At 40.4% G+C, this 13776-nt stretch overlaps 1 protein-coding gene across 1 annotated transcript in view; it reads right to left on the bottom strand.

Annotated features, from left to right (window-relative positions):
- Nucleotides 1-8885, bottom strand: part of LOC106065589 (interferon regulatory factor 1-like) — an 82848-nt gene extending 73963 nt beyond the window's left edge. The window contains exon 1 of the mRNA XM_056021710.1: nt 8549-8885. The gene's annotated coding sequence lies outside the window, so the exon portion shown is untranslated. The remainder of the gene's footprint in view (nt 1-8548) is intronic.
- Nucleotides 8886-13776: the final 4891 nt, after the last annotated feature.

Below are 13776 nucleotides of genomic sequence, written 5' to 3'. Positions count from 1 at the left end.
GTTTACGATTGGTGAATGAGGCCCATTAAGGATGAGTGCTGTGTGTTTCACGTGGCTACGCAAACCTAGCTGCTAACCAAGGGTAATTAGCACCAGTATCGCATGCGAAGGGTTCCCTAAATAACCCAAGGAAACCAATGACTTTGATATAGGAGTGCAGAGATCTCTACACGAACATGTATGACTAGGTTAATACAGAATCACTAAAAAGTGAAGTTGCAATAATACAAATACACTAAACCATTACATACAAAACTTAAACACAATTTAATAAAATGCCCAGATATACGGATAAAGGCACATTTCTTATTCCATATGCTGGGAAGAATTCGTACCAATGCACCTTCTTCCCTAGTGCTATTAGAGCATGGAACGGGTTTCATTAATCAGCCAGGAAAACAGTAGTTGTCTTGACTGTTTAACCAATCATGCCAGGTTGGGATACTCGATAACTATTCTAATAGCAGGTAAATTCTGTGGCATTTTACGTCTCGAGAGACGATCTTTTCCCTTTGCAACTTCTTGTGTGACTAAAGAGGCCAATCCTTGATACACAGCTGCGATCGCAGGTTGGGCATATATAATCACCAGGCGCCGTTACATTTTCACCCTTTCACAGAAGCAGAAAGAAGGGTGAGCAGGTAAATTAAAAACTCAAAAAACAAAGATACACTGCTTCAGGGGTTGAACGACTGTATAGAACATGCATATATGTGACTCTGTGGGACCAAGAAAGACAAAAGGACGTTTGGGCCACGAGGCCTTCATCAGCTACAACACTAACAAACAAAAAAGACAACCAATGAACACAAAATAGGCTTAAGTGAACTTATCTGTCCGATGCTCTATCGAGACAGACAAGAAGGTAAATCAAAAAGGAAAATGCAGGCGTGTTAAGTTAACAATCGTTAAGCCCAGGTGAATATGTGCTTGGTTGTGAAGGTAGGCCTACTGCTAACTACATGAAACACAAATGTTGAGAACCACTGATCCTCTTAGGATTCAACGTAAACAACATAGAAAGATTATTAAAGTCTAGGTCACTAGCTACTTTCTGATAAGAGATCATAAAATATTTGTAATAGCACAGCGATTAAAGAGAAGCGTATCAAGGCGCGATACACAGTCCAAGTATACTTTAAAAAAAACTATCATTTAGGCTCTGTCGCACACCGAGTTGGCACTGCGCGGGTGGCCTGACCTTGAACATTGTTTAAACACAAGAGAATGCAATTATTAGAATTCACTGAATTTTCCAACATAGATAAGAAGGAAAAAAAAGGATGTTATTTATGCATTATTCTAGTAACCAAATGACTTGTACAGCTGGAATAAAATCAAAAAACATCTTGTGCGCCCTCTAAAATATAGGCCATATGGAAGATACACGACTCGTGAATTAGTATAAAAAGAAACGCGAGATTCATTGATTAAGTTCATTCAATTCATTTTTCTACTTTGGATTAAAAAATATATTTCACGTGGAGCTTATTTTTTTTTAAGGCAAACATACAATTATTTTTGTTGGATTCATTTCATCGAAAAGTTTGGATTTTTTTTTCTTCCCTTCTGAAGGTTTTGTTTTGTGTTTCTATAAGAACAAAGAATCCGCTTCATCTATCATGGCAACTGGAAGGATATATACTCAAGCACAACTTAGCGCAACAGGTTCCTAAAAATTCTACTAGTAGGCCCTAGAGTATGTTTAATGTCCCTACCACTACCAAAAGGCCCTAAAAAATAGACAAAAGTTACCTAATTGTATCTCTATTAAAGAATTAAACTTTTTAACAAAACACATTTTCACAATCTACTTTTGATTTCGTGGCAAAAAAAATGTGAAGGGAACATTCTCCATGTTTAACATAGATCTAAATTCAAACAAGTAAATCAATAATACCAAAACTAAGGCCCGCAGGCCGCGGGTCATATCCGGCTAGTATCTTATAAAATGCAGACGTTACTTCAAAAAAAGAAGATACTTACGTCCTACCCGTGTTCCTAGGTGAATCTAGTCATGCATGTTGGTGGTCGAGAGGCCAAGTGCGCTTGAACTTGGCTTGGCTACCTAGAAGGGGGCTCGAGGTTCGACACCCGACTCGGGCAAAGTTGCGTTTACTGAGCCTAAAGGCACGGAAGCACGGAAAACCAACTCCTAGATACCCCCCCCCCCCCACACACACTGGTCCACAAATGAGATTGGACCAAAAGCGCTCTGAGCATGCTACAAAAGCTATAATAATAATAATAATGTTAACCAATGACTTTAATTATGCCACTGATCTCAGACAGACAACGTCTCGTGTTTACGTTTGTAATGCTATCACAGCGCCTTGAGTCTGACATTTTGTTTGTTAACAGCGCTCTATAAATTCAATTATGATTATTTTCAAAAGGTCAAGATTTCGAAACCCCGACTTCAGCAAAAGTATTTTATTATTTTGTTGAAGTTTCTTTTGTAAAGACAACAGGGAACACTTCTCCCAGATATTCCTGCCCACAGCGGTTCAAAAGAAAGAGATTATTACTTAGCGCACCGAGCACCGCTATAAGAATAAAAGTTGCGCTAAATCAGTGTTTCCCAAACTGTGGTTCCGCGGCACTCTAGTGTACCTCGAGTCCTGAACAGGTGTTCCACGAACTACTGGAATAATTAACTTACAGGGCACCACGTGAATTAATGTCTGAAAAAATAAGCGCAAACTGTTCCGCTAAATACTCAGAATGTGCGAAGTGTTCCGTTAAGGAGAAAGTTTGGGAAACACACTGCGCTAAACAAAAGGAATTTTAGAAGCAACGCCAAATGATTCTTTGGGAGACTATTATATTAGAGTAATGGATCTCATTCAGCAATCGTAAACAAACAACATTTAGCCACGTGGTGCTCTATCTCTTCTATACAATTTACGATCTCATGTTTAATTCATGATGGTTGTCACGTGACAGTTTTTTTTTTCGTTGTTTTATCAATAAGATCACGTGACTAAATGTTGTTTGTTTACGGTTGGTGAATGAGGTCAAATCAAAACTAGTCGAAGGTCTAGACAGTTTTCGTCCATGGAAAAAAAAACAAACCAAACCCTCTTTATAATCTAGTTAAACCATGTAATAAATTGAGGGCTTTTGTTTTAGCATTGTAAAATCAAATTTAAAATCAATTTTTTTTTTAAACTGCTTATTACACTGAACGTGACCATCATGAATACCAGACTATTTTTCTTACCTAATCTTCAGCTCAAACTCTCAAGAAGAATTGAGCACCTCCAGAACAACTGAATAGAAGCAAAACACAACCGGCTTAGCGTTCACATCTTGTAGCTAAACACTACTCTATACGCAAGTGGCCACGAAAATATATCATCTTGACCTTGTCTGGGTGATCCCAGGTCACTGACTTAACTTTACTGTACCATTAGTTCCCAGGTCGCGGTGCTCCGCTAAAGCGATTTTTTTTTTTTTATTTTAAAGGGATGCACTCATAATGAGTAGAAATAACCTTGAAATAGATGTTTCAGAAACCTTTTGTTGAATGATGGTTGCTCCAGTCGACAGAGGGCGCTGCGGGGATACTTTCCTACACAGCACAGCAACACCATATTTGAAAGGCCTAGACAGATGTAATGAATAATGGAACTCACTAGATTACTAAAGTCGTTCAGAACTGATTGCATAATTTTAGTATGAAACAAATGACATCTGCCAGGAAGGTACTGAGATTCAAGTTGGGTGGCTAGGGAAGTGTTCTTCTGTCTCGTCTTCCATGTGACAGTGTCGACATCTGGGATTCTCCGATCCTAGCGAACAGTGTCCTGTACTTAATCGTGCCAAAATTGACTGATCCTTTCTGTATAGCTACCACCATTCGTCCTTCTGTTTTGGGCGTTTGAGAACCTTCAAGACCTCCCGTCCTGTGCTACACTGGTCCCAGCTTTCTGTATAGCTACCACCATTCGTCCTTCTGTTTTGGGCGTTTGAGAACCTTCAAGACCTCCCGTCCTGTGCTACACTGGTCCCAGCTTTCGTATCACTGGGGCTTGTTCCATTCACAAATCCTTGCTATTGCACTCTCGTGTTTGCGACTCCTCTGGTGGGCCTAGAATCGTTCCGAGCTTTGCCAAACTGTCCGCCCTCTCGTTTTCTCTGATCCTACAACGTGAGGGAATCCATTGCCTACGTACATTATGTTTCCTTTCGAGGCGATCCTCGCACGCCAATGTTTTTGCCAATGGGGTAGGCCACGTCTCTAAGCTCTCGAGAGCTTGCAGGCTGGAAAGTGACTCTGTAAATAGGATCACATTAGCCGTTGCCGGAGTTCCTTCATCAATACAAGCAGTCAACAAACAGCATCTTTGCCACGAATGTTATAGAAAGAAAAGCCCACTTGACTGTCTAGAGTCTAGACATCAAATATAACACATGCGGTTGACATATTCCAACCTTGAGACTGCTCCACTTACGTCGCCCCACTTAACGATGTGCATAGTATGCTGATTAGACAGTTAATTAGACGTGGGCATGGTAAACAGGCCAAAATATACTGAGCAAATGCAAATACTGTTGAAAGTAGCATTTTTAATCCAGCTAAACTAAGTTTCCAACAGCTGCAACATAAACTAAGTTTCCATCTGCTGCAACATAAACTAAGTTTCCAACAGCTGCAACATAAACTAAGTTTCCAACAGCTGCAGCCTAAACTAAGTTTCCAACAGCTGCAACATAAACTAAGTTTCCAACAGCTGCAACATAAACTAAGTTTCCAACAGCTGCAACATAAACTAAGTTTCCAACAGCTGCAACATAAACTAAGTTTCCAACAGCTGCAACATAAACTAAGTTTCCAACAGCTGCAACATAAACTAAGTTTCCAACAGCTGCAACATAAACTAAGTTTCCAACTGCTGCAACATAAACTAAGTTTCCAACAGCTGCAACATAAACTAAGTTTCCAACAGCTGCAACATAAACTAAGTTTCCAACAGCTGCAACATAAACTAAGTTTCCAACAGCTGCAACATAAACTAAGTTTCCAACAGCTGCAGCCTAAACTAAGTTTCCAACAGCTGCAGCCTAAACTAAGTTTCCAACAGCTGCAACATAAACTAAGTTTCCATCTGCTGCAACATAAACTAAGTTTCCAACAGCTGCAACATAAACTAAGTTTCCAACAGCTGCAACATAAACTAAGTTTCCAACAGATGCAACATAAACTAAGTTTCCAACAGCTGCAACATGAACTAAGTTTCCAACAGCTGCAACATAAACTAAGTTTCCAACAGCTGCAACATAAACTAAGTTTCCAACAGCTGCAACATAAACTAAGTTTCCAACAGATGCAACATAAACTAAGTTTCCAACAGATGCAACATAAACTAAGTTTCCAACAGCTGCAACATAAACTAAGTTTCCAACAGTTGCAACATAAACTAAGTTTCCAACAGCTGCAACATAAACTAAGTTTCCAACATCTGCAACATAAACTAAGTTTCCAACATCTGCAACATAAACTAAGTTTCCAACATCTGCAACATAAACTAAGTTTCCAACATCTGCAACATAAACTAAGTTTCCAACAGCTGCAAAAGTTGAGGGGTCTGAGAGCGCTAGAGTCAATGTATTAAAGTTGGGCTCAGAAATAATTTTATGATAAGCCTCTTAAGCAAAAAAAAACCCTATCTTACTATAATAATGACCTCAGACAACTACGTAATACTCTATCTCCCTTCCCAGTCGCAACAAGGAGACTGCTGTAGACAGGAAGACCCAGCTTATCCAATCATTAACAAGTGAACACCGGTTAACACACTTTACCGCTGATCTTGACCATATAAGTGCAGCCTTATTGCCCAACTGGCGGCCTATGTGTCCTGAACTCAACACATACACGGAATTATCTTCTCTGCCTAAAGAGCAATATGTTAACACTCCCCCCCCCTCCCTCAATCAAGCACACACGTTTAATGATAAAAATGTTCTTACCATACTTCAGTGTTTCTCAAACCAGTGGTGCCCATCCGCTAAAATCGTTAGCGCCTCATTTAACCAACAATGGAGGCGCGGTGGCTGAGCGGTGAAGCGCTTGGCTTCCGAACCGGGGACCGGGGGGGGGGGGGGTTCGAATCCTGGTGAAGACTGGGATTTTTAAATTTCGGGATCTTCGGGCGCCTCTGAGTCCACCCAGCTCTAATGGGTACCTGACATTAGTTGGGGAAAAAGTAAAGGCGGTTGGTCGTTGTGCTGGCCACATGACACCCTCGTTAACCGTAGGCCACATAAACAGATGACCTTTACATCATCTGCCCTATAGACCACAAGGTCTGAAAGGGGAACTTTACTTTTTTTAACCAACAATATGCTTAAAATCCAAATCAACGTAATGATTGGTCATAAAACCTAGTTTTGGGCACAAGAAATTTAGGCAACGGGCCTAGTGGAGCGCTGTTATCTGAACTTCGTCAAAAACGTCATTTTTTCTCAAAGTAAAAAGCGCATAGGTTCAACAATTTCTGTTATACAAAAAGCGACGTTGAAGCTTTATTTCTGCATCTAGAGTTGAGGAATGCATTCTTCTTTTATTCTGTCCCCACTATTCATCCTAGAAAAAAATATGCAAATTAAATAAAGTCTAGTACAGAAGGAGGCAGCATAGGCCATGTGGGACATTTGAGGTACGTAGCTCACGAATCTGTGATGAGATAAAGGCACATTCTTCGTTCCATATGCTAGGACAAATCCTCCTTCTTCCCTAGTGCTATTAGAGCATGGAATGGGTTGCCTGAGCTAGATAGGAAAACCAGTGACTTGGCAGAATTTAAGTCATTGGTTAACCTCTTAAGTAAGACGTTTTGACGCGGACAAAAGTTGGCAATAAAATGATGGACCAGTCTTGAGAGGTTACAGATTTCCCGAGCAATGCTTCTCAGCCTCACCGTGGCTCTCGGGTGGAAACGGTTGTTAAGAGGAGACGCGGAGGATCCCAGCTACCGGTCGCCTCCGTGGAAACGTCTAGTAGTGGAACTAGATAGGCTAAGTACGAGTAGCGAACCAGGCCCCTGCGGGATTCCTTAGGAGAGCTTTTTTTTTCATCTCACTCGGGGTAGGGGTGGAACAAATAGCCCGCACCCCAGTCCAAAAAGTCCGCCACGCCGTTCCACAAAGGGGGTCGTCATCAGAACCGGATTAGCTGGAGTGGCGGTACCCGCACGGAACAGTGGTGGTAACATTATAAGAATATGAGACTGCTCCTGACCACTTATAGCGTGTGGACTAAATATTACCGGGGGCGGTACTGTACGTGGTACGGTCCACTCCTGCCCAGTCATTATGGCTGCTACTACTGGGAGCCCCCAGACAGGACACGGGGTGAGGAACCCCTTGTCCAGGCCTGGTTATTGGATAAAAGCATTTCTAACAATCAAGGGGATAACGGCGCCCTGATTCCCTACTGGACTTCATTGAAGGTAAAAAAAAAAATGGCCGTTTGGGTACCTAATCGGGCCAATACCAATATATGATCAGGATTAGTAGGTCTACTACTGGCTAATAGTGCACTATGCTGTTCGCATCATATTCAATTCTGTGTGTTATTTCTCATTAAAAAATGATGTTTTTTTTGGTGTTCTTTTTTTTGAAAATCTGCCTGCATTGATAATTTAAAAAATAAAATGGTTCACTTTCGGAAAAGAAAAAAGTAACCGTTGCATAATATCAGAACTTTGAATAATATAATATATCACGATGTCCGATTTTCATTTTTCTTCTAGTTTCTGAGATCTAAACGGGACGGACAGACAGGCCACACAAAACTAATAGCGTCTTTTCTCCTTTCAGGGGCCGCTAAAAAATATTTAAAAGTTTCTGACTAGTCAAAATTGAATTATTTTTTTTTTAAATGTATCTTTTTGTGGAGTCTCCGGGGCAGTGGTCGCACCCGCCCTCCCTTCAGCCCCGCGTGACGCCTTACCCGGCCATTTACATTTTGCACACTAGCGCGTCAGTGCAACACCGCTTGTGTTTACGTAATAAAGGAGTTCCTAATATGTCTTCCCTCTTAAACACTAGTTTGATATTTGGGTAACGCAAATATTCCATACCCGGCCCTGTACAGAGCTAGATCTAGATGTAGACTAGATATCTATGTAGATCTAGATCTTTAGTTGTATATATATATAACTAGTCTAGATACAACAGATATAGATGTAGATCTAAATAAATCTGGGTCTAGAACTATCTAGATCTATATTAGTATACATAATACATATAGATCTAGATCTAAACGTAGAACGAATTCGTACAAGTGCTCCTTCTTCCCTAGTGCCATTAGAGAATGGAATGGGTTGCGTGAATCAGCCAGGAAAACAAACGATTTGGCAGAGTTTAAGTCATTGATTAACATGCATGACTAGATGGACACATGAAATGTATAGGGCGTAAATATCTTCTTTGTTGTTTTTTTTTTTAAAGTAACGCCTGTAATATATATAGATCTAGATCTATAACTTAAAAAGATAAGTAGACTATTCTAAATCTAGACTTTGATCTATATACTGACCTTGTCACAGTAAGATTAGAAACACACAGACGATTTGCCAACTGCAATTTGAAAATCCACACGATAAAACATGAAGATTTAAAGAACTAGATCTAAATCTATATCTAGTAATAGTAGATATAGCATACTAGGTCTATTAATTAAATTATAAGAATAATAAGCAAACAAAATTATAAAAAAGATCTGGATCTAGAGATAAATAGTTATTTAGAATTTACACTAGATTTAGATCTACACTCAATATTATTTCCGCCTGACAACACAAAACAGGAAAGATAGCGGAACTACACTGGATACAATGTGAAAACTTCCCAATTCTAGCAGACGACACACAACGTATAGACTGTGTGCCTGTGTAGGAGAGACTCACGCAGCGACCTACATGTACCACGTCCAACGCTTCCTGGAAAATGGGTTTTTCTTCGAATTAGCAGCAGTCAGACTTTGGCAGATATTGGATTGTTTGTTTCATCCAGTCATCGTCTTTACAGATAAAAGAGTAGTTAGATTTATGACCTGCATTGCGTTGGCTGCATTGCGTTTACTAGGGCAATAGGCAATATCGTCACATCGTGTATATTATATATACAGGTCACACCGTCACATGTCAGTTAAGTCTGCGTAGCCACATGAAATACAACATTCTTCCTTCAATCATTTCGAACGAAGACCTTCCGTATAATCGAGGCCGGATTTAAGTATGTAGAGGCCCCATGGCAGCGTTGTTGAGGAGGCCCCAACACTTTTTCGAAAGCTTTAATAAATTAATTTTTTTTTAAAAAAAAGCTAATATCTAAATGCATGCCAGCCATGACATATTATAAAAGAAGTTACTTGTAAATTAAATTAAATTTTCTTTCGTTTAAAAAAAATAATTAATTATTTAACGTGTATATTTAAGCTAAAAAGAAATGTAAATTTTTAGGGTTTAAGCTACGTATTTGGTTTCTCCAAAGTATATTACGAGAGTATAAGCACACTAGATGCGGATACGTTTTAACCACGACAATGTTGCCAACTGTAGGATTTCAAGTTTTGCTTATAAAAATGGGATTAAACAAAACATATATATTTTTCTCTCTTTTGTAGAGGCCATTTTTTGTGGAGGTCCCTGGGCTGTACCGCCGCCTCCTCCAACCTAAATCCGGCCCTGATTATGAATCTAGATCTAAAGTTCTAAACTAATCTAAACTCTACTACAAGTACTAGATAAAGTAGGCCCTGTCCGTGAGGGCCAGAGATAATTCAAAAATAAAGATTGTCAAAATTAAAGTGCGTTGTTTAAGTGTATGTGGTTCATATATCAAGGTATTCAATTTAGACATATTGTTACAAATGAACAGTGACTTAGGTCAACTCGTGACCGCGGCGAGATGACAAAGCAGCGGGTGTTCTCTGGAATCTACGTGTATAAACAAAGACAGGATGGGACGTGTCCTCAGAATGTGTTCCAGAAGGTACAAGCAGTGTTTGTGCAACATTAGTAGAGAAGCGATTAGTGACTCTATACAAACCAGAGAGTTCATGTGAAAAGTCAGTCGTCGGTAGAGTCGTCGTTACTGTTATCTACTGTGCGAGACAGTAGAAGAGAGATGTGTACAATTCGATGCAAGTTAACTAGGGTAGAGTTAACTGGAGTGGACTACAGTCGTTAAGGTCTATACAGCGAACTACAGTGGACTTGGGCCGTTACAGTCGATGTAAGACGTGAACGGCTCCGATTCGGTAGAGTTGAGTACGACTCGGAACAGCTGAGTAGAGCGGAATACGGCTCGATGCAAGTTGAGAAGAGATGAATTGCAACGAAGTGAAGAGATGAATTGCAACGAAGTGAAGAGATGAATTGCAACGAAGTATAGCTAACTGTAAACTGACAGATATTGTACAGTCTTCTACGCTACATGTTACAGTAACAAATTGTTAGAGTTAATAGTCAATAAAGTTTTATGAAGCTGAAAGTTGAGTCGTCAAGTTCTTTGCAGTGTTTTTATTTGTGTGCCTGCTTGTACATTTAGCCAGAAATTCAGAAATACGTAACAATATTTTATACCATCGATTGACTATAATTTACAGACGGGGGGTTTCAACCTCAAACCCCCCCCCCCCGGAGAGGAATTTTAAACTCAACCTCCCCCCTCCCCTTTGGCTACGAGGTAGGTAACGGTTTAACATTAAAGAGTGAGAGTGTATTCCAAAAGTGCTTTCTGTTGTTTTTGACTGATAAATAGACGTAGGTATGTAGGGGAGACATGGTTTTCTTCAGCCAGACGCCAGTTGCCCGTACAGAAGGATTCTCGGGATGCGATTGTCCTCCATCCGGCCGGCGCCTTCGACATACGGAGGTCACGATCCGGCGAACACGTCCAAACCAGTGTAGGCGGTGTTGCCCAAGGGCTGTAAAGATGCTGGGAAGGCCCGTTTTCGCGAGGACCTCTGTATTGCCCATTCTTTCTTTCCATGTTATTTTCAAGATCCTTCGAAGGCAGCGCAAGTATTTTACAGGAAATATTGCTAAATCTTTTTTTCATTTCCCTTTGAAATAATAACACGCACCTTGTGATTACTGCCCGTATCACGCAGATCTTGCTGTCCTCAGAAAGGTTTGTGCGTATGTATGCCAGTGCTGGATTTACCTGAAGGCAACACAAACTCTAGGAATAAATTGCCTTATGTTGATTACAAGGAGCCCAATATTTCAAATAGCTTAGGGCCTTACCAATTCTATATCCGGTCCTGGTGTATGTATGTATGTATGTATGTATCATGTATGTATGCAGTGCTGGATTCCCTGGCTTTTAACTACAAATAAATTAATAATTAACTAGATACAATAATAATAATTAGTAATAATTAACTAAGATACAAGAAACGTAATACTTTTTTCCCCCACATTGAAAAAGGTACCGGTACGCCGTACCGGTGCGTACCGTCAGAAAAAAAAAACACTCTATGTATGTTTGTCTGTATGTATGTATACTGTTCTCTGTTAGAAGATCAAAAGTGGACCATTGCACCTAATTTTAGCTCGCTACAGAATGGGGTGATATCAACATTTTTGGTTTTTGAGATGCAAATAGTAGGACTAACGGACGGACAGACTGCACAAAACAGGCTTTTCCCCTATTTGATTACCGCTAAAAAAAAGTTCTGTCTCCATACTGTTAAAATATTGAGTTCAACTGTTAGCTGCGGGTTTGTTTATAGATCTAGGTGATGCTGCGTTGTCGTCATACATCCAACAGACTCCCGATCAGCTGTGACCTAGTTATCGGCTTAGCTCAAGACCTTGACCCTGACGGGGCACAATGCTCCGTCTATAAATAGCCTTCGTCTTAAATCATCTGGTTCTAAGATTCGGAGTACACTCACTACGTGGCCAGGTTCCTGGAAACAATATTATCATCACCTTGATTATCTTTCTTGTCTCTCTCGCTCTTTCTCGCGTAAATTTGAAGTGTACGATGTTTCACTTTTCTCTCTCTCTGTCTCTCTCTTATCGCAGTGTGTTATACCGTGAGTATACACAGTCTCTCTCTCTCTCTCTCTCTTCCCTCTATATGAGTATGCAATGTTTCGTATATCTCTCTCTCTCTGTCTCTCTCTCTGTCTGTCTCTCTCTCTCTGTCTGTTTCTCTCTGTCTGTCTCTGTCTCTCTCTCTCTGACTCTCTCCCTGACCCTATCTCTGTCTCTCTCACTGTCTTTCTCTCAATCTCTGTCAATCACTTTGTCTCTCTGTGTCTTTCTCTCTGACTCTCTCTCTCTGTCACTGCCTCTCTCTCTGTATATCTCTCTCTCTCTTTGTCTCTCTCTGTCTCTCTCTCCGTCTCTCTCTCTCCTTCTCTCTCTCTGTCTCTTTCTGTATCTCTCTCTCTTTGTCTCTCTCTCTGTCTCTCTCTTTGTCGCTCTCTCTGTCTCTCTTTCTCTGTCACTTTCTCTCTCTCTGTCTCTCTCTCTCTCTTTGTCTCTCTCTCTGTCTCTCTCTCCGTCTCTCTCTCCTTCTCTCTCTCTGTCTCTTTCTCTCTGTCTCTCTCTCTCTCTTTCCCAAACTGTACCACTGAAAGTCCTGTATATCTCTATATATTTCTTCTTGGCTTAAACAAAAGACGCCATTAGATGTAATGTCTTGAAGTAATAAGTGGCTTTAATAGACCAAACCTGTAACAAATACAAGTCTATCTCGTTGGACCGAAGATTAAAGATTCGATTTATTGGAGTCGATAGATAAGACTCCGTGTAAACGAGGCATCTCGCACGTACTTCTGGCTGAACAGGTTGGATAGTCCGCTGTAGCTTTTATATTTAGAGTTTTAAAGGCATTCATGTATCACAGTCGTGTATCATCTCAGCTTATCTGTCCCTTAACTTTCATCTTATCTTATATTTTTCAGACGTTACTTGGAAAAAAAACGAAGAAGATTATTACATCCTACGCATTTCATGTGTCAGTCTAGTCATACATGTTAATCAATGACTTAAACTCTGCCAAGTCTTTGGTCTTCCTGTCTGATTCAAGTAACCCATTCCATTCTCTAATGGCGCCAGGGAAGAAGGAGCACTTGTACGAATTTGTTCCAGCGTATGGAATAAGAAATGTGCCTCTATCCTTGTGTCTCTAAGTATTTCACTAAGTCGTAGGATGCTGTGAAAGTTCGCGTAAAGAAATCCCTCCACTTTTCCCAGTCAGCAGCTGTTCTTAGCAGGCAATCAAGATAGAAGCCGGTCCATTCTTTATTGTTTATGTCCATCCAGCTTTTCTCTGGATGACCCTTACTTTGTGCTCTCCCCGCCCCCCCCCCCCCCACTGTCTCTGGAAGGATGAAATTGATAATGAGTCATGTCTTACTATATGACTGACCCAGCCCAGCTATCGTCTCTTCCCAGTATTAAGGAGTTCCTCCTTTTTTGCCAGCCAAATAAAAAGACATGCTTCTAAATAATTTCGAAATCATGCATATTTAAATGATGAAATGAAATTATTTCACAGTTGATGCCCAATTATTCAGACGCTACGTATTCTTGTTGAATCGAGCTCATCCTTGTTTTCAGTGTCGAGAAATATGATTGGATGTTCACCGCCCTCAAACTCCACGTGAGAGAATGTTGAGCGGTTCAAATGTGCTCATTTAAAAGCACTAGTCAGAAACATAGATCAAGAGAATATGGAACACCCAGAGACCATTCATTATGGAAGGGCTCACTCACTTGCAACGTCATTGCCTGTGGGCAG

This window comes from Biomphalaria glabrata, chromosome 2 (assembly GCF_947242115.1).
Source record: "Biomphalaria glabrata chromosome 2, xgBioGlab47.1, whole genome shotgun sequence".
NCBI classification, from domain to species: domain Eukaryota; kingdom Metazoa; phylum Mollusca; class Gastropoda; family Planorbidae; genus Biomphalaria; species Biomphalaria glabrata.
The sequence above is the reverse complement of the archived record's forward strand: the minus strand, read 5'-3'. Positions and strand labels throughout refer to the sequence as shown.